Genomic DNA, 21,323 nt, shown 5'->3' on the forward strand with positions numbered 1-21,323 from the left:
TTTTCACTTCTGAAGATATCAGGCCATCTGTCCACACAATCCCAGTCTCTAGCGAATCCTAATGATGACTGTCAGGGGACTGTTTATGTAGAGCTGACATAAGTCAAAATAGGGTCCACTGTGCAAACTTAATCCAGCAGAGTTCTATTAAGCACTCTCTTTTAGGTACTACCCTTTCTAGTCTGAACATCCTTCCTCTCTTCCCAACCCTTGATAAAATTATATTTTCTTGCAGATATTTTGTATTTATACTCTGGATTCATTATTTAAGAAACTAAAAGTTAGCAATCCTTGATAATTGTTTTTCTTGCAAATATTTACTTCTGGATTCAATTTTTAACTTTTAAGGTAAACTAAATGCTGTTCTTAAGTATTCTAGTATTTTTTGGCAACCTAAATCTTTTTTAATCTAAATTTTCTGATGATCATAGCAGTTCTGCCTCATTAACAAATATTCAGAATATTTAGAAAGCACAAAGGAGAAAAAATTACACATAACTCATCACTTGGAGAAAGCCACTAATTAGGGTCTGGGTTTTGATTTATACACCCTTAGACATACACACACACACGTTTCTAGAACTAATATGGTATACAGTTTTGCATACTGTTTATTCCCCTTAATATTTTATTGTAAGCATGTCCCTATATAATTTAATACCCATTGAAACATATTTTTCAAAAAAGGTTCACTGTATTCCATTATATAGGTGCTGCCACATAATGGAATAGCATGGGTGGATCCACGGACTGTACAGTCTCAGAAAAAGATTGATAAGTGACTAGAACATGGACTCTTGAATAAGACATCTCAGTTCAATTCCTGGTACTCCCTCTTCCTAAATGTATGATCTTGGACAAGCTACTTAACCTCTCTGTCTCTCTGTTTCCTCATGTGTTGAATGGAGATAACAATAGTACCAACTTCATTTTAGTGTTGATACATTCTTAACCCTTAGAACAGCATCTGGCATCTAGAACTTTTCCAATAAATAAAACCAATTGTTATTATTTGCACCAAAGTTTATTTAATAAATATCTTTTTTTTTTTTTTTTTTTTTTGAGACGGAGTCTCGCTCTGTAGCCCAGGCTGGAGTGCAGTGGCCGGATCTCAGCTCACTGCAAGCTCCGCCTCCCGGGTTCACGCCATTCTCCGGCCTCAGCCTCCCGAGTAGCTGGGACTACAGGCGCCCGCCATCTCGCCCGGCTATTTTTTGTATTTCTTAGTAGAGACGGGGTTTCACTGTGTTCGCCAGGATGGTCTCGATCTCCTGACCTCGTGATCCGCCCATCTCGGCCTCCCAAAGTGCTGGGAAAAACTACATAAATCTTTGTGTGTGTCTCACAATTTTTAAGATGTAGCTCTAGAGATGTGACTACTGATCAATGGAATGCATGTTTTTCAGATTTAATGGTAACCACTAGCAGTGTGTGAAAATATCCCTTTAAGACTTTAAAAATTCTTAAGATTCCTTATTAGCAATTGTTACTTTGGAATATTGAGATGTCATGACGAGAACTAGAATTAGAATATGAAAATTTGAATTATAGGTCTAGTTCTACCCACAATGTTGGCTGAAGTAACTTTAAAAAACAAGTAATTTATGCTTAGCATCAGTTTCCTTAACCTTATATAAAGTTGTCAGTCTTAAATAAGGTAAAACTTTTCTTTTATTGAGCAAGTACTGTACTTCAAAACCTTTTTGCATGTTATCTCAACCCACGGGACAACCATGAGGAGATATTTTAACTTTTCCTTTATAAATGTGGTTGTTGAGGCCCTGTGAAGTTAAATAACTTTTCAGTAACCACAGGTGCTGTCCCCTGAAGCCCACGATCTTAAAACACTAAAAGAGTGTAAGTGTCATTTTATTATTATCTTCTATAAAGGTTTTGCTATTTTTCCTATCGTGACTGCCACTTCCAGGATAAGACCACTGGAGGGCAGCAGAAAACTTTGTAACTCTTTATACCACTCAGTCTAAAAGAGGGAGAAAAGACAAGGGAATGGGACAGGGAGCAGGGAGGGGGAGAGAAAGAGAGAGAGAGAAAGAGAGAGAGAGAGGGAGAAAGATGGGGGTGGGAGAGTGAGGGAGGGACAGAGGGAGGGAGAGAGAGAAGCGGGAGAGAGAGATAGAGAGATTGAGAGAGACAGAAAGAGAGAGAGAGAGAACCATCAGTGAAAACCACTGGCGTAGGGAAAAGCCCAAGGTCTGGTGTATATGTGAACATATTTGAATTAAAATGAAAAGAAAAGTTTTCTGACAATGTTTGGAGTCAATAAAAAGTCATCTTTTGCCTTAAGGGCTGTCTTATTAAGATTCTCATGTAATAATTTAATATTAGTTAATTTAGAGTTTGGGGTGCATTCAGTTATCATTTAATGAAACTTGATTCTTCAAAATGCAGTTTATTTGTGCTGTCTTGATGGGTTGGGTTTTGAAGTAGCACAGACCTTGTGTTGGAATTTTACTTCCATCACTTCCTACCTTTGTGAGTTAGAACGAATTACACTAATTCTCAAGTTGCATTTTCTTCATATGTAAAAGTAGAGACGGTAACACCAGTCTTGCAGGGCTCTGTTGACAATGAAATGAAAGACCAACAACTCATAGGGTGTCCAACACAGTGAAAGTTAATTTTAATTTTTTTAAAGCCACTGTTTAAGAAGAGGTTTTGCTAATTTTCCAGATCTGTTTTCTGGAATAAATTCTAGACATTCTAGCTTGGTTTTCTAAACCTTCTATCAGAGAATGGGTTGCAGTACTCACTAGACAGCCTTGCCCAGGGAAGAAACTTACCTTCTGCTACCAGCCTTAAGGTTTGACAATGACCTTTAGTAGTTCCTGTTTGGATCTTGTTGAACTCCTTCAGGTCTGTGTCTAAATTTAATAGGAGTGTTTTATTGCCAGAAGTACTTGTTATTCACAGGACAGTTGTTTGATAGTGACCCCATAATTTGGTAGGCAGAATGGGTTTGTGGAGTTATCTACGTTTTAACTTATCAGTCCTTCCTTAACTCTTAACACTCTTACAGAAGTGAGCAAAGCTCCCTGAGTGATTTCACACTTTTATAACTTTTTGTTTAGATAACATTTCATGCCTACACAAAAGGTGCAAGATTAGAAGGAATTCTGATATACCATCCAAATTAATCAGTTGTTAATATTTTACCCCAATTGCTCTATCATTCTCTCTTTATCTAAACAACTTGAGAATCAGTTGCAGACATCATGCTCTTTTACCCTTAAATACCTCAGCATTTATTTCATAAAACAAGGACATTCTCCTATATAACCACAGTTAATTACAAATATCATTTATATCATATTGTTGTCTAATCCATAGTTCATAGTCAAATTTATTAACTGTTCCTATAACGTCCTTTATGGCTCTTCCCAGGATCACAATTTGCACTTAGTTGTCGAGTCTCTGTAGTCTCTTTAAGCGGCAATACTTCCTCAGTGTTTATTTTGCCTTTTGACCTTGGCAGATTTGAAAAACATCGGTCAGTTATTTTGTGGAATGTCTGCTAATTGGGGCTTGCACATTATTTCCTGGTAATTAGATTCAGATTATGCAGTTCTGGCAGGGAAATCACAGGGAGATGTTTTACCATTCTCAGGAGACATTTGCATCTATTGTTTTCATACATTTTGCAATAATAATTATGAAAGCAATTGCTTTATGATAGTATCTGGTTGCTTCGTTTTATATTGATTATCAGATCATGTTATTTACCCTTCCTTTTTCTCACTTTTTTCTTTAAAAGCACAGGATCTTAGCATCAGGAAAGAGCTTTGTTTTCCTTATTGTCCCCCCCACCACTCCTCTGTGAATCTCCTCCTCAACATTGTTGACAGAGCAACTTCTGCTGCATGTGCCCTCACAACAGCTAGCATTCTGTAAGTGTTTGTTGAATCAATGAGTGAATGGATAAATGCTTCCAAATTTCAGTAGCTTGGGTACCATCACCAAGAAGGCCATTTATTCTGGGAGAGATACAGGAGAATTTCTAGTGGTGCATAAGAGGTTCTGAGGCCCAGGCTCACAGAAAAGACATTTGCCCAAGGACTATGCCAGAGTCTGTCCAAATCCTGGGGACACAATGGGCAGCAGAAGATCTTACTTAACTCAGGGATCGTCTCAGCACTTGGGTAGAACAGAGTGATTGGGAATACAAGGCAAGGGAGTAGCCATCCTTTCACGCATTTGAAAACAATATATTTGCTGAGCATGAGCTGTGCATGAGGCTCTGGGGATTCAGCTATAACCAACCAGATATGGTCCTAGCTCTCTAGGAACTTAGATCTGTGCAATTTAGAACGTCAGCTCGTGGTAACAGGGGCCTAGCAGTTAGGAGGAGATTCTGGCAAAAAGCTCCATTTCCCAAAGGGAATTTAAAAAAAGAGAGTACTAGGCACATTAATTTGCTGGAGAATGGGGATTAGAAATGGGATCTTAATTTCCAAATCATCCATTTTTCGTGGAGAGTAGAAGCTCTAAGCTTTTCGAGGCATAGTCAGGACTAAGAGAACTGGAAGTTACTTACATTTCTAGGGAGGAGCTGTGATCCCAAATAAGTCTGGGATCATGTTCCTCAATGAAAAGAGTAGTGACTGAGAGGACCCAGCATGCAATGCCCAGGCACTGGGCCCAGCTCCTGCTGAGGCTTGAGGGCATGTGAGGCTTCACGTGAGGCCGTCTGCACACAGGGCAGGGCTGAGCTTTTAGAGGTGGAATGAGTGGGTCCGTCTTTGGGAAACAAGATGGCAGAAACGGGAGATTAAGCAAGGGAAGAGTAGCATGATGACGTGAGCACCCCTGCAATCTCCTTCTAGTTAATTTTCCTACATTTCTATGTTTAAAAAAAAAATTTTGTGTGTGTATGGGTGTGCGCGTGCACATGTATGTGTGACAATATAGTCTTTGGGGGGCAAGTATTGCTTCAAAATCTGGAGTTTCTATTGCATTGTGTTTTTCTATTTTCAGCATCTCCTCCACTTTGGCATTCGTTTTGGTGGAATCCTTGGTTGTTTCTCATGTATGTTGAACTTGCTGAGCAGACCAAGGTTTCCCACCAGCAGCAGCGGCAGCAGCAGCAGCAATTCTCTATGTTCCATGGATTAGTGGTTGTAAATTTACTTCTACACTTATGTTAGCACCCAGACTTAATTAGAAATTAAGCTACCTCTCTTCGGGTATGATGGCTTTATATTAAATAATCCTTTGTTTATACATTTCTATTTTGTTCACTAAGAGGCAATGAACTGAAGGCCTTTTTACCAGATTTTTTATCTGCACCCTGTGTAGTCAAACCCCTTCTTTTATTTCCATGTGTCTCTACTATACTGGACAGAGGGGCACAATTCAGTGAGGATGGACCTCGCTTTTCTCTGGATAGATCATGGCGAGTAAATACTTCGTGTGGCTCAGAAGTCTGCCTTTTGAAGGTTTTCTAACTTATTATCCCGCCAAACTTAATAGCTCTTGCCCCATTCCCTATTTTCCTGGGATCAAAAGCTACTCCCTGGAAATAAAGTTAATTTTTAGCATCTTTGTCCTGACTGTATCTTGAACAATTTGTAGCTTCTGTTCACTACTAGAAATTGATGGCTTTTCTCTTCCACCCAGCTATAGCTTCTTTGTGAAGGAAGACACAGCATGGCTTCAATGTCTGTTACTGTTCCTGGGGAGGTGGGAAGAGTGAGCTACCTTTTTATGGATACAGTGGGTTCTAAATTTGTACTATAGCTGTTTTCCTCTTAGGTTCCATGAGTATCTGAAGTTAAATCCATTCTACCAGTTTAAAGATTGATTTTCTTTAAAAAACTCTTGTCTACTTGAGAAATTAATATTACATTCATAAACATAAAATTGATCACATTCTTATAAAATTCATAACCCTGGCTTCCTGCTAACAGAGATTTTGCTCCTACCTTGCTCCGACACGTCACAGTCTTCTTGCATTCACTAATAATGAATGGTACAAACATAAATCACATTTCTCTAATCACTACTTTTTTGTTTTCACTGACTGGAGGGGAAAATGTTTCAGTCCACCTTACCCCAAAAGTAATAACATATCAAATAACACTTACTACATCAATTTCATTGAATCCAAATTCATTCACTGTTATTTAGAATGTTTCTGGTCTGCGGGGGCCAAGTCTCTCTCGTTGCTCTTTTCTAATGTTTGAAGATGCTATTCTGTTCTTCCAAGTTTTCCCTTTCCAGACTCAACATTCTGACTCAACTTTTCCTCAGAGGGCACAGTTTCCAGACTATCATCCTGGCCATCTTTCTCTTTCTGAATTCCAGTAAGCCAATGACCCTTGTAAAATACAGCAACAAGACACTCCACATGTGTCTCATCTGTGGGACTAAAGGCTTCCTTTGTTCTGAACACTTTGCTTCCACTGATGTTATTATAACCTAAGGCAGAGCAGCTTATTTGGGGGCAATTATGTCATCATTTGACTCACTAAATTTGCACCTGATAAAAATCATCAGTCATTACCATATGAACTTCTATTAGTAAGTCAGCTCTCACCAATTCTATGCACCTGTAAATTTGAAGTAGATTTGTTAAGCCCAATTTTAGAACCTTACATTTATGCATATTAAGTCTCTTTATGTTAACCTGTCAAGCACCTCATGAATCTTAATATGAAGTATATTAGCAATAACTCTTGGTTTAGTTTCATGAAAGAAAACCAGAATACTCTTCTTTTTATATCTTCATTCCAAACCTTAAAATATTAAAATCAGCACAGGACTAAGTAGAGATTTCTGGCCATGACAATAAGAATTTCCTTTTAGGTCGAAAATGATGCATTTTAAAGCTCTTTTTAGTTATCGATCAACCAGTTCTGCTTAACCAGGTTTGAACACATAATTCTGCTAATATCTTAATTAGGAAATTCAACTTGTCAGTTGAATTCTAAAGACATTTTTGGTTTATCATGCATCATTTAAAAAATATTTGTGTGCCCTCAGATAGTCAAGCATTCTTCATTTACTCATAATTCACACCTTTCACCCTTAGACTAGTTTGATCACGTATATTCTCCACCTGAACTTTGTAGGCATTTGAGTTTGCCAGCCCTATCCGAATCATTCCTCTTAGGGTATAGAAACCTTTAAAGCATGTCACCCCTCGCCTAAAAATGAGAGGAAAAGCTATATAACTTATAAAATCAAAAAATTTTCTTGAATCTGTGAAAAAGCTGAGGTCACAAGACAACCAGGTTAACTGAATTTCAAAGGGCAACAGGTCCTCTGAGGAGAGATGGGGCACATGAATTGCTACATCTTTGTGGAAGTAGAGAAAGAGGCAGCTGTCTTAAGAGTGGGTAAAAAATAAGCAGCTAAAATTTTAACAAATTCTTAAAGGTCCAGTGTTAGGCTAGTGAGACAGTTCAGAATCTTCTAGAGATCTAGACTCAAGAAGAATAGACACTCATTCTCAAATCCTTTTCCATAAGGCTCCATGAGGAATTCACAAGAAAGACTGGAGACAGGCAGGAGACCTGAGAGATTCCTTTTCTGAGATGAAAGCAGGTACAAAGCCTTCGCTATTCTCTGTCTCTGCTGTTATTCGAAGCAAAAGCCATGTGCCCTGGGGGAGGGCCAAGGGCACTTGTCTGGTTCAGCAACCTGCAATCAAACAAAGCAGAGAGGTCAGCTGCCACCAGGGGAGAGTAGAAACTCTCCACGCAAGACCTTTCTTAGACACAAGGCGGAGTTTGCTGTGGGGATGAGAAGGGAAGATGGAGGAGGGGGAGGAGTACTGAGAAAGCCCCAGGCCATGGCCCAGGCACAAGAGTCCTTCCTGAGTTTGAGGCTATACCAGGGAAACCCCTTGCCCTGTCTTACAAGGAGCCTGGCAGCAAGTAACAAGCAGGCAACCTTAGACTACTGCAGAGGGACGCGTATGCCTGTGGAGAGGCATGCTGGGCCTGCTGCAAGCTGAACACAGACCCGAAACAGAAGAAAGCCCTCAGGTGTCTCAGACTCCACAATAGACACAAGGCAAAAGCAACCCGCAGCTGGAGGAATTTGAAGCTGTGGTGCACTGAAGGCAACTAGAGCCAAACAAAACCGAAACCCAGCCCACCTACTGACTAGATTGACTCAACTCCCATACTAATTGCCTGAAAGAAGAAGGTATGTGTCTGTTTCAGGGTATAGATACAACTTACTTCAGTCTTTATTGTTTTTCTACCCACAGCATGCAACATTTAATAATGAATTATGGGCCGGGACTTATAGCTCATGCCTATAATCCCAGCACTTTTGAAGGCTGAGACAGTAGGATGGCTTGAGGTCAGGAGTTTGAGATCAGCTTGAATAACATAGTGAGATTCCATCTTTGCAATAAAATTAAAAATTATTCAGGCTTGGTGGCATACACCTGTGGTCTCAGCTACTTGAGAGGCCAAGACAGGAGGATCCCTTGAGCTCAAGAAGTCAAGGCTGCAGTGAGCTATGATCTCACCGCTGCACTCCAACCTGAGTAAAAGAGTAAGACCCTATCTCAAATAAAGAAAAAATTATGACGCTCATACAAAAACGAGACAAACAATCCATTGTCAAGAGATAAAGTAATCCACAGAACCATACTCAGAGACTGTCCAGATTGGAGACATTAGACAGGGACTTTAAAATGACTGTGGTTGATGGGTTAAAGTCATTATGAAAGTTTGTCAAATGCTTTCCTAAAATCTAGACTTAACATATTCTAATTTTCCTAAAGCAGTTGACATTTTAAGAATCGGTATCTGTAGTTCTGGCCATTTTTTTTTTAACTTCTTGGAGTTTACTTCATTAGAAACTGGTCTATAATATCTATTAACTTAAATTTCTTCATGCTAAATCATCATGTTTGCTTAATGCTCCAGGTAACACAAAGCAAACAAAAGATTCAGACCAGGTCTTCTCCCCTTCTTATTCTCCTTCTCTTTGTCCTTCTCCTTCTCCCACTCCCACTCCCCCTCCCCGTCCCCCACACACTACCCCTCCCCTTCCCCCACATACTCCTTCTCCCCCTTCCCCCTCCCCCCTCCCTCTCCTCCTCCTCCTCCTTCTTCTTTTTGAGATAGGGTCTTGTTTTGTCACCCAGGCTGGAGTGCAAAGATGTGCTCACAGCTCACTGCAGCCTCGAACTCTGGGGCTCAAGTAATCCCCTCACCTCAGCCTCCCAAGTAGCTAGGACTACAGGCACATGTCACTATGCCCAGCTGATTTTTAAATTTTTTGTAGAGGTGGAGTCTCACTCTGTTGTCCAGCCTGGTCTTGAGCTCCTGGGCTCAAGTGATCCTTCCACCTCAGCCTCCCAAACTACTGGGATTACAGGGGTGAGCCACTGCATCGGGCCCAGACCGGGTCTTCTGACTGCAGTCAATGATTATTTGCATGAAACTACACTATAGTTAGCTGTAGGAGATTCTCTAGAACAATACTAACTGCAGCTAATATTTACTGCTATTAATATTTACGTCAGATATTGTGCTAAATACTGCACATGTTTTATCTCATTCAATTCCCCAACCACCCTTTTTAAAATAGTATAATCAATACTCTAATGGCTGATGAACTGAGGATTAAAGCAACTAAAATAACTTTCAGCCTTCTTACCCTGTCTCTGTTGTCTCTTGTTTTCCATATCCTTTGTTGGGGTGAGGTGAGTGGGGAGCTGTTTGTCCCTTTTATCCTTACTCCCCTGACCTGCATTGATGAGCGCACATGCTCTGAAATTTATTTTCCGGAAGTGGTGGTACAGGCTTGTTTCTTTTCTAGCTGGCCGACTTTTCTGTGTTTGGTTCTTTTTCAAATAAACTGTTGGACCTAGTGGCTCTTTTCTGATTAAGTTTACTTTTCTGAATTCCATAGCTCAAGTTATAGGCCCTCATGTGCATGTTTATGATTCTCTGCTCCAGTCTAGATGAATTCCAGACATGGTTTTAGCATCTCTTGGTAAGCCCTTTAGTCTTGATCCTCAATAAAATTATATTTTTCAAGTCCCTGCATGATCAAAGGACACAGTTGTTCAGGAGATGGGCAGATTCAGGCTTCAATCCTGATTCTACTTTTTCTAGTCCAACTACTTTGAGCATATTATTTAACATCTCTAAGTCTCAGCTTACGCTTTGGAAAATGGAGATAACATTATCTGTCTCAAATGGTCATTAGAACTGAATGAATAAAGTTCGTAAAGTGTTTAGGACAGTGTCTGTTACTACCTAGGGAGTGCTCACTAAATATGGCAGTTATTATTATTGTTTTTGATACTATGATTATTATTCTTTAGAAGGAGGTTGGCCAGATCCAAATTGATACATTCAGTGTTCTTAGCCTTATAGTCCAGTAAGTTAATAAAATCAGTCACAATCATCTAAATGCACAACAGTTTCTTGACAAATGTACCTCACTTTTCATATATCCATGTTTTCAGTTGAATTTAATTAGTTGAGTGGCTGCCTAGCAAAGACTTTGGGGAGTGGGTAGATGGGAAAGAGATTTAAGTATCAGATAAGAGGCCTTTAGGATTTTTTTTTTCAAATTTAAATAAAGATCCTTTTTTAAAAAAATTTTAAATTATGTAATTCTTTTTATTTGCAACAGCTCGTGTTTTGGATTTTTTTTTGTTTGTTTGTTTATTTATTTTTAGAGACAGGGTCTCTGTTGCCCAGGCTTTAGTGTAGCAGCATGATTGTAGCTAACTGCAGCCCCGAATTCTCAAGACATCTTGCCTCTTCTGCTGTCAAAGTAGCTGGGACAACAGGCACACACCACGCCCAGCTAATTTTTCCATTATCTTGCAAAGATGGGGTCTTGCTGTGTTGCCTCAGCCTCCCAAAGTGCTGTGATTACAGGCATGAGCCCCGTACTGGGCTGCTTACCATTTTTTATGTTCGTTTTTCCTGTTTTAGGCAAGCATGGATATTGTTAAGAATTAATTTTTTTAATAGAAGAAAATACCGATAAGAGCTTTTGTACATTTCTCAAGTTGATGGTTTGTAAATTCAATGGATGTTTAACATATTTAATGATAAAAATGTTAGTTGAAAGGCAACATGTTATTGTCCAAATGTAGAGAAGAATTAGAAAGATATTTTAGCTGAAATATAATGTAAGTTTTCTGGACTTGGTGTAGGGTTTTACTGCATCATTTATATCTTTTTTTTCCTTAATTAAAAAAATACGCCTTTAGAAGTTGTTTCAGACTGGGAGATCTTTGGGTAAAACTTTAATTGCTGTCAAGGAAAACATAATTTGCTGGCCAACTTAATATAACCACACGGTTCTACATTTGTGTGAGTTGTGTACAAAAGCAGAACTGTACTGTAATATTGAGAAAGGAAAATTTTGGTCAAGCTGCTGCTTCTGGATCTTGACCATAGTTACATAAACATTGACATTTTGTGACTAATGGCCAGGAAAACAGCATTGTTTACATATTGGCCTAGCGGAACAGTTTACTGTAGTTCTGTCAATAATTTGAATTGCAAGTTTCCAGAGCCAGTAGGGGCAGAAGAGCTGGGCAGCTAAGCACACGATTTTCTCTACTTGCTCACTCATGCCTGACGTCCCCTAAACCAAACAGGGGCTAGGCTTTCAGGGTATAGCTAGAGAGGAACCTTACAAAGCAATTATCTACGGAAAAAGTCATACATGGACTTTCATGTATCAGGGTACACATGACTGCAGATTACTCCCGAAGGAGATTTTTTACTGGGGTATAAGTCAAAGGGGCTGACACAAGGTTACTTTATACCTGCAAGTAATGGATGGTGGTGAAAGGAAGAGCAAAGAAAAGGGAAATGAGAGACACTAGGAAAACAAACCTATTTTAGTATTTTACTTTAAATTACTTATTTGTATAATGAAAAGTTTCCCATTCTCACATTTAGTTTAAAAGTGTTGAATTTTTAGAAAATATGGAGATACAGAAATTAATACATTTTTCACATTTCTGAGTATTACATATAAGGAACTTCTATTTTAAAGACTGGTGTTAGAAGTTAAAACAACAAAAAAAGGAAATGATTTATATTCTGCTAACAAGTGGTGGATGTATACATTTTTATAAGTTCTAGAACAAGAAGTATGTAATAGTGTAGATAAAAATATCTAACCTAGCTCCTTTTTATACATATTTTCTTCTTTCATATACTAAATATATACTTCACAGTTTTAAAATTCTCATTTTTCAATGTAATCTTCATAGTAACCTAAAAAGTAGTTAGAATAGACAGTGTTTGCCCTATTTTCCAGGTAAGGAAATTGAGGGCAAATAGGCTAAGTGACCTTGTTTTGTTTTTGTTTTTGTTTTGAGGCAGGGTCTCTCTCCGTCACCTAGGATGGAGAGCAATGGCATGATCGTAGCTCACTGCACCGTCCTGCCAGGCTCAAGCAATCCCTCCACCTCAGCTTCCTGAGTAGCTGAGACTACAGGCATGTGCCACTATGTCTAGCTATTTTTTATTTTTTGTAGAGTTGGGATTTCACCATGTTGCCCAGACAGGTCTCAAACTCCTGGGCTCAAGCAATCCTCCTGCCTTGGCCTCCCAAAGTCCTGGGATTACAGGCGTGAGCTGTGCCTGGCCAGCTAAGTAACTTTGTTAAGAAACACATGACTAGTATGTGTTAGGACTATGTGTAAGACTTACATCTACTGTCTAGTGTCTTTAAGCCCAGTTTCTTTCTTTCTTTCTTTCTTTTTTAAATTTCCAACTTTTATTTTAAGTTCAGGGGTACCTGTGCAGGATGTGCAGGTTTATTACACAGGGAAACATGTGCCATGGTGGTCTGTGGCACAGATCATCCCATCTTAATACCTGGGCTTAACACCCAGCTATTAAGTCCAGCATCTATTAGCTATTCTTCCTGATCCTCTCCCATCTTCCATCCCCTGCCCTTTGACAGGCTTTATTGTGTGTTGTTCCTTCCATGTGTCCACATGTTCTCATTATTTGGCTCCCACTTATAAGTGAGAACATGCAGTGTTTGGTTTTCTGTTCCTGTGTTAGTTTGCTAAGGATAAAGGCCTCTAACTCCATTCAGGACATCCAAAAGACACGATGTCATTCCTTTTTATGGCTGCATAGTATTCCATGGTGTATGCGTACCACATTTTCTTTATCCAGTCTATTATTGATGAGCATTTAAGTTGATTCCATGTTTTTGCTATTGTGAATAGTGCTGCAGTGAACATATGCATGCAAGTGTCTTTATAGCAGAATGGTTTATATTTCTTTGGGACTATACCTGGCAACAGGATTGCTGGGTGGAACGGTATTTCTGCCTCTAGGTCTTTAACGAATCACCACATTGTCTTCCATAATGGTTGAACTAATTTTTTTTTTTTTCTTTAAGACAGAGTCTTGCTTTGTTGCTCAGGCTGGAGTGCAGTGGTGCAATTTGGGTTCACTACAATCTTCACCTCCCAGGTTCAAGCGATTCCTGTGCCTCAGCTGGGCACCACCATGCCTGACTAATTTTTATGTTTTTAGTAGAGATGTGGTTTTGCCATGTTGGCCAGGCTGGTCTCCAACTCCTGACCTCAAGTGATCTGGCTGCCTTAGCCTCCCAAAGTGCTGGGATTACAGGCGTGAGCCACTGTGCCCAGCCTGGTTGAACTAATTTACACTCACATCAACAGTGAGTGTTCCTTTTTCTCTACAAACTTGCCAGCATCTGTTGCTTTTTGACTTTTCAATAAGAGCCATTCATTCTGACTGGTGGGAGATGATGTCTCATTGTGGTTTTGATTTGCATTTCTCTAGTGATCAGTGATGTTGAGCTTTTATTCATATATTTGTGGCTGCATGTATGTCTTCCTTTGAGATGTGTCTGTTCATGTCCTTTGCCCACTTTTTATGGGGTTGTCTTTTTTGTGTAAGTTTGTTTAAGTTCCTTATAGATCCTGGATATTAGACCTTTGTTAGATGGATAGATTGCAAATTTTTTTCCCCATTCTGTAGGTTGTCTATTTACTCTGTTGATAGTCTGTCAATTTTTGCAAAAAATTTGCAATTTGTTTTTGCAAAAATTTGTCAATTTTTGCTTTTGTTGCAATTCCTTTTGGCATCTTCATCATGAAATCTTAGCCCATTCCTATGTCCTGAATGGTATTGCCTAGGTTTTCTTCTAGGGTTTTTATAGTTTTGGGTTTTACATTTAAGTCTAATCCATCTTGAGTTGGTTTTTGTATATGGTGTAAGGAAGGGGTCCAGTTTCAATTTTCTGCATATAGCTAGCCAGTTCTCCCAGCATCATTTATTAAATAGGGAATCCTTTCCTCATTGCTTGCTTTTGTCAGGTTTGTCAAAGATTAGATGGTTGTAGGTGTGTGGTCCTATTTCTGGGTTCTCTATTCTGTTCCATTGGTCCCTGTGTCTGTTCTTGTACCAGAACCATGCTATTTTGATTACTGTAGCCCTGTAGTGTAGTTTGAAGTCATGTAGTGTGATGCCTCCAGGTTTGTTCTTTTTGCTTAGGATTGCCTTGGCAATTCGGGATTTTTTGGGGGTTCCATATGAATTTTAAAATAGTTTTTTTCTAATTCTGAGAAGAATGTCAATGGTAGTTTAATGGGAATAGCATTGAATCTATAAATGGCTTTGAGCAATATGGCCATTTTCACGCTATTGATTCTTCTCGTCTGTGAGCATGGAATATGTTTTCATTTGTGTCATCTCAGATTTCTCTGAGCAGTGGTTTGTAGTTCTCCTTGAAGAAGTCCTTCACTTCCCTTTTTAGCTGTATTCCTAGGTATTTTGTTCCTTTTGTGGCAATTGTGAATGAGAGTTCATTCGTTATTTGGGACTGAGCTTACCTGTTTTTGGTGTCTAGAAATGCTGTCAATTTTTGCACATTGATTTTTTATCCCGAGACTTTGCTCAAGTTGCTTATTAGCTTTAAAAGCTTTTGGGCTGAGACGATAGGGTTTTCTAGATACAGAATCATGCCATCTACACACAAAGGTAGTTTGACTTCCTGTCTTGCTATTTAAACGCCTTTGTTTATTTCTCTTGCCTGATTGCCCTGGCCAGAACTTGCAATACTATGTTGAATAGGAGTCGTGAGAGAGGGCAACCTTATCTTATGCTCGTTTTCAAGGGGAATGTTTCCAGCTTTTGCCCATTCCCATATGTTATTGGCTGTGGGTTTGTTATATATGGCTCTTATTTTTTTGAGGTATGTTCCTTTAATACCTACTTTATTAAGAGTTTTTGACATGAAGGGATGTTGAATTTTATTGAATGCCTTTTTTTAATCTATTGTGATAATCATGTGATTTTTGTCTTTAGTTCTGTTTATGTGATGAATCACATTTATTGATTTGCATATGTTGAACCAGCCTTGCACATCAGGCATAAAGCCTACTTGATTGTGTTGGGTAAGCTTTTTGATGTTCTGCTGAATTTGGTTTGCCAGTATTTTGTTGAGGATTTTTGCACTGACGTTCATCAGGGATATTTGTCTGAATTTTTTTCTTTTTTTAACTCTGCTATGTTTTGATATGTTTTGGATGATGCTGGCCTCAAAGAATGAGTTAGGAAGGAGTTCCTTTTTTTCATTTTTTTTTTGTAATAGTTTTGATAGGAATGGTATCAGCTCTTCTTTGTACCTCTGGTTGAATTCAGCTGTGAATCTTTCTGGTCCTGGACTTTTTTTGATTGGTAGGCTATTTATTACTGCCTCAATTACAGAACTCATTATTGGTCCATTCAGGGATTCAATTTCTTCCTGGTTCAGTCTTGGGAGGGTGTATGTGTTCAGGAATTTATCTATTTCTTCTAGATTTTCTAGTTTATGTGCAGAGAGGTGTTTATAGTATTCTCTGATAGTTTGTATTTCTATGGGGTCAGTGGTAGTATCCCCCTTATAATTTCTAATTGTGTTTATTTGAATCTTCTCTATTTTCTTCTTCATTAGTCTAGGGAGCAGTCTATTACTTTTATTAATTTTTTCAAAAAACTACCTCCTGGATTCATTGATTTTTTGAAGGATTTTTCATGTCTCTATCTCCTTTAGTTCCACTCTGATCTTGGTTATTTCCTATTTCTTGTCTTCTGCTAACTTTGGTGTTTGTTTGTTCTTGGTTCTCTAATTATTTTAGTTGTGATGTTAGTTTTTTAACTTGAGATCTTTCTAGCTTTTGGATGTGGGCATTTAGTGCTATAAATTTCCCTCTTAACACTGCTTTAGCTGCATCACAGAGGTTCTGGTATGTTGTATCTTTGTTCTCATTAATTTCACAGAACTTCTTGATTTCTGCCTGAATTTCATTATTTACCCAAAAGTCATTCAGGAGCAGTTTGTTCAATTTCCACATAGTTGTATGGTTTCGAGTGAATTTCTTAATCTTGAGTTGTAATTTTATTGCAAACAGTTTAAGAGACTGTTTGTTATTATTTCAGTTCTTTGCATTTGCTGAGGAGTGTTTTACTTCCAGTTATGTGATCAATTTCAGAGTAAGTGCCCTATGGCACTGAGAAGAATGTATATTCTGTTGTTTTTAGGTGGCGAGTTCTGCAGATACCTCTATTGGGTCCACTTGATCCAGAGCTGAGTTCTGGTCCTGAATGTCTTTGATAATTTTCTGTCTCAATGATCTAATATTGTCAGTGGTGTGTTAAAGTCTCCCATTATTATTGAGTGGGAGTCTATGTCTCTTTGAAAGTCTCTAGTAACTTGCTTTATAAGTCTGCATGCTCCTGTATTGAGTGCATATATATTTAGGAGAGTTAGCTCTTCTTGTTGAATTGAACCCTCTACCACTGTATAATGCCCTTCTTTATTGTCTTTTTTGATTTTTTTTTTTCTTTTTCGATTTTTTTTTTTTTTTGGTGATTGTTGTTGTTGTTTGTTCATTTTGTTTTGAGACAGAGTCTCGCCCTGTCATCCAGGCTGGAGTGCAGTAGCATGATCTTGGCTCACTGTAATCTTTGCCTCCTGGGTTCTAGCGATTCACCTGCCTCAGCCTTCTGAGTAGTTGGGACTACAAGCACATACCAGCACGCCCGGCTAATTTTTATATTTTTAGTAGAAACAGGGTTTCACCATGTTGGCCAGGTTGGTCTCAACCTCCTGGCCTCAAGTGATCCACCGACCATGGCCTCTCAAAGTGCAGGGATTACAGGCATGAGCTACTGTGCTCAGCCCTGGTCTTTGGTGGTTTAAAGTCTACTCTATCAGAAACTAGGTTTGTAACTCTTGCTTTTTTCTGTTTTCCATTTTCTTGGTAAATTTTTCTCTATCCCTTTATTTTGAGCCTATGTGTGTCTTTGCATGTGAGATGGGTCTCTTGAAGACAGCATACCGATGGGTCCTGGTTCTTTATCCAGCTTGCCATTCTGTGTCTTTTAATTGGGCATTTAGCCTGTTTACTTTTAGTATTGTTATGTATGGATTTGATCGACACATAACATGATGCTAGCTGGTTATTTAGCAGACTTGTTTATGTGATTGCTTTATATTGTCACTGGTCTGTGTACTTCAGTGTTTTTGTAGTGGCTGATAACAGTTTTTGTTTTCCATATTCAGTGCTTCCTTTAGGAGCTCTTGTAAAGTAGGTCTGGTGGTAATGAATTTCCTCAGTATTTGCTTGCCTGAAAAGGATCTTATTTCTCCTTTGCTTATGAAGCTTAGTTTCACCTGATATGAAACTCTGGGTTGGAAATTCTTTTCTTTTTTTTTTTTTTTCCTCATTTATTTTATTTATTTTCTGTTTTCTTTTTTTTTTAAGTTATACTTTAAGTTTTAGGGTACATGTGCACAACATGCAGGTTTGTTACATAGGTATACATGTGCCATGTTGGTTTGCTGCACCCATTAACTCATTAATTACATTAGGTATTTCTCCTAATGCTATCCCTCCCCCTGTCCCCCACCTCACAACAGGCCCTTGGGTGTGATGTTCCTTGCCCTGTGTCCAAGTGTTCTCATTGTTCAATTCCCATCTATGAGTGAGAACATGTAGTGTTTGGTTTTCTGTCCTTGTGATAGTTTGCTCAGAATGATGGTTTCCAGCTGCATCTATGTCCCTGCAAAGGACATGAATTCATCCTTTTTTTTTTTTTTTTCCTAAAGACAGAAACTTGCTCTGTCGCCCAGGCTGAAGTGCAGTGGTGCCATCTCAGCTCACTGCAAGGTCTGCCTCCTGGGTTCACACCATTGTCCTGCCTCAGCCTCCTGAGTAGCTGGGACTACAGGCACCTGCCACCATGCCTGGCTAATTTTTTGTATCTTTAGTAGAGACAGGGTTTCACCATGTTAGCCAGGAAGGTCTTGATCTCCTGACCTCATGATCCACCTGCCTTGGCCTCCCAAAGTGCTGGGATTACAGGTGTGAGGCATCGCACCTGGTTGAACTCATCCTTTTTTTATGGCTGCATAGTATTCTGTGGTGTATATGTACCACATTTTCTTAATCCAGTCTATCACTGATGGACATTTGGGTTGGTTCCAAGTCTTTGCTATTGTGAATAGTGCCACAATAAACATATGAGTGCATGTGTCTTCATAGTAGCATGATTTATAATCCTTTGGGTATACACCTAGTAATGGGATTGCTGGGTCAAATGGTATTTCTAGTTCTAGATCCTTAAGGAATCACCACACTGTCTTCTACAATGGTTGAACTAATTTACACTCCCACCAACAGTGTAAAAGCATTCCTATTTCTCCGCATCCTCTCCAGCATCTGTTGTTCCCTGACTTTTTAATAATCACAATTCTAACTGGTGTGAGATGATATCTCATTGTGGTTTTGATTTGCATTTCTCTGATGACCAGTGATGATGAGCATTTTTTCGTGTGTCTGTTGGCTGCATAAATGTCTTCTTTTGAGAAGTGTTTGTTCATATCGTTTGCCCACTTTTTGATGGGGTTGTTTGTTTTTTTCTTGTAAATTTGTTTAAGTTCTTTGTAGATTCTGGATATTAGTCCTTTGTCAGATGGATAAAATGTAAAAATTTTCTCCCATTCTGTAGGTTGTCTGTTCACTCTGATGGTAGTTTCTTTTACTGTGCGCAAGTTCTTTAGTTTAATTAGATCCTATTTGTCCATTTTGGCTTTTGTTGCCATTGCTTTCGGTGTTTCAGTCATGAAGTCCTTGCCCATGCCTATGTCCTGAATGGTATTGCCCAGGTTTTCTTCTAGGGTTTTTATGGTTTTAGGTCTTACATTTAAGGCTTTAATACATCTTGAGTTAATTTTTGCATAAGGTGTAAAGAAGGGGTCCAGTTTCAGTTTTCTGCATATGGCTAGCCAGTTTTCCCAGCACCATTTATTAAATAGGGAATCCTTTCCCCATTTCTTATTTTTGTCAGGTTTGTCAAAGATCAGATGGTTGTAGATGTAGAGTATTATTTCTGAGGCCTCTGTTCTGGTCCATTGGTCTATATATCTGTTTTGGTACAAATACCATGCTGTTTTGGTTACTGTAGCCTTGTAGTATAGTTTGAAGTCAGGTAGCTGATGCCTACAGCTTTGTTCTTTTTGCTTAGAATTGTCTTGGCAATGTTGGTTCTTTTTTGGTCCCATATGAACTTTAAAGTAGTTTTTTCCAGTTCTGTGAAGAAAGTCATTGGTAGCTTGATGCAGATGGCATTGAATCTATCAATTACCTTGGGAAGTGTGGCCATTTTCACGATGTTGATTATTCCTATTCATGAGCATAGAATGTTCTTCCATTTGTTTGTGGAAAGAGGTTTTATTTCATTGAGCAGTGGTTTGTAGTTCTCCTTGAAGAGGTCCTTCACATCACTTGTAAGTTGGATTCCTAGGTATTTTATTCTCTTTGAAGCAATTGTGAATGGGAGTTCACTCATGATTTGGCTCTCTGTTTGTCTGTTATTGGTGTATAGGAATGCTTGTGATTTTTGCACATTGATTTTGTATCCTGAGACTTTGCTGAATGTACTTATCAGCCATTCATCTAATCTTTTTTTTCAAGATTTTTAGCTTTCCTGTGATGGGATCCTCCTTTAACTTGGAGAAGTTTTTATTACCGACCTTCTGAAGCCTACTTCTGTCAGCTCATCAAACTCATTCTCCATCCAGCTTTGTTCCATTGGTGGTTAGGAGCTGTGATCCTTTGGAGGAGAAGAGGCACTCTGGTTTTTAGAATTTTCAGCTTTTCTGCTCTGGTTTCTCCTCATCTTTGTGATTTTATTCACCTTTGGACTTTGATGTTCGTGACCTACAGATGGGGTTTTGGTGTGGATGTCCTTTTTGTTGATGTTGATGCTGTTCCTTTATATTTGTTAATTTTCCTTCTAACAGTCAGGCCCTCAGCTGCAGGTCTGTTGGAGTTTGCTGGAGGTCCACTCCAGATCCTGTTTGCCTGGGAATCACCAGTGGAGGCTGTAGAACAGCAAATATTGCAGAACAGCAAACACTGCTGCCTGATCCTTCCTCTGGAAGCTTCGTCCCAGAGGGGCACCTGCCTGTATGAGGTGTCAATCGACCCCTACTGGGAGGTGTCTCCCAGTTAGGCTACATGGGGGTCAGGGACCCACTTGAGGAGGCAGGCTGTCCATTCTCCGAGCTCAAACACTATGCTGGGAGAACCACTGCTCTCTTCAGAGCTGTCAGACAGGGATGTTTAATTCTGCAGAAGTTTCTGCTGCCTTTTGTTCAGCTATGCCCTGCCCCCATGGTGGAGTCTACCTTGCTGAGCTGCAGAGGGCTCTGCCCAGTTCGAGCTTCCCCTGGCCACTTTGTTTATCTACTCAAGCCTCAGCAATGGTGGACACTTCTTCCCCTGCCAGGCTCCTGCCTTGCAGGTCAATCTCAGACTGCTGCACTAGCAGTGAGCAAGGCTCCATGGGCGTGGGACCCTCCGAGTCAGGCATGGGATATAATCTCCTGGTGTGCCATTTGCTAAGACCATTAGAAAACACAGTATTTGGGCGGAAGTGTCCCATTTTTCCAGGTACCATCTGTCATGGCTTCCCTTGGCTAGGAAAGGGAAATCCCCCGACCCCTTGCACTTCCCAGGTGAGGTGATGCCCCACCCTGCTTCATCTCACCCTCCGTGGGCTGCACCCACCGTCCAACCAGTCCCAATGAGATGAACCAGATACCTCAGTTGGAAATGCAGGAATCACCCGTTTTCTGCATTGATCACGCTGGGAGCTGCAGACTGGAGCTGTTCCTATTCGGCCATCTTGGAATGGAATCCGGAAATTCTTTTATTTAAGAATGTTGAATATTGGCCTCTAATCTCTTCCGGCTTGTAAGATTTCTACTGAGAGGTCTGCTGTTAGTCTGATGGGCTTCCTTTCATTAGGTGACCTAGCCTTTCT

The 21,323-nt window shown here is 39.5% G+C and overlaps 1 long non-coding RNA gene across 3 annotated transcripts in view; it reads left to right on the forward strand.

The window, feature by feature from the left end:
* Window positions 1-1,249: 1,249 nt before the first annotated feature.
* The window catches only part of LOC108580905, a 35,486-nt gene continuing 15,412 nt past the window's right edge, over window positions 1,250-21,323 (forward strand). The window contains exons 1-4 of one of the 3 annotated variants that reach the window (XR_004176010.1): window positions 1,250-1,857; window positions 3,773-3,905; window positions 4,993-5,201; window positions 7,488-7,563. This is a non-coding gene — a long non-coding RNA (uncharacterized LOC108580905). The remainder of the gene's footprint in view (window positions 1,858-3,772; window positions 3,906-4,992; window positions 5,202-7,487; window positions 7,564-21,323) is intronic. The other 2 variants (XR_002515561.2, XR_002515560.2) reach the window with 2 other exon arrangements.

The sequence above is a fragment of the Papio anubis genome, chromosome 9 (assembly GCF_008728515.1).
Source record: "Papio anubis isolate 15944 chromosome 9, Panubis1.0, whole genome shotgun sequence".
Classification (NCBI taxonomy): Eukaryota; Metazoa; Chordata; class Mammalia; order Primates; family Cercopithecidae; genus Papio; species Papio anubis.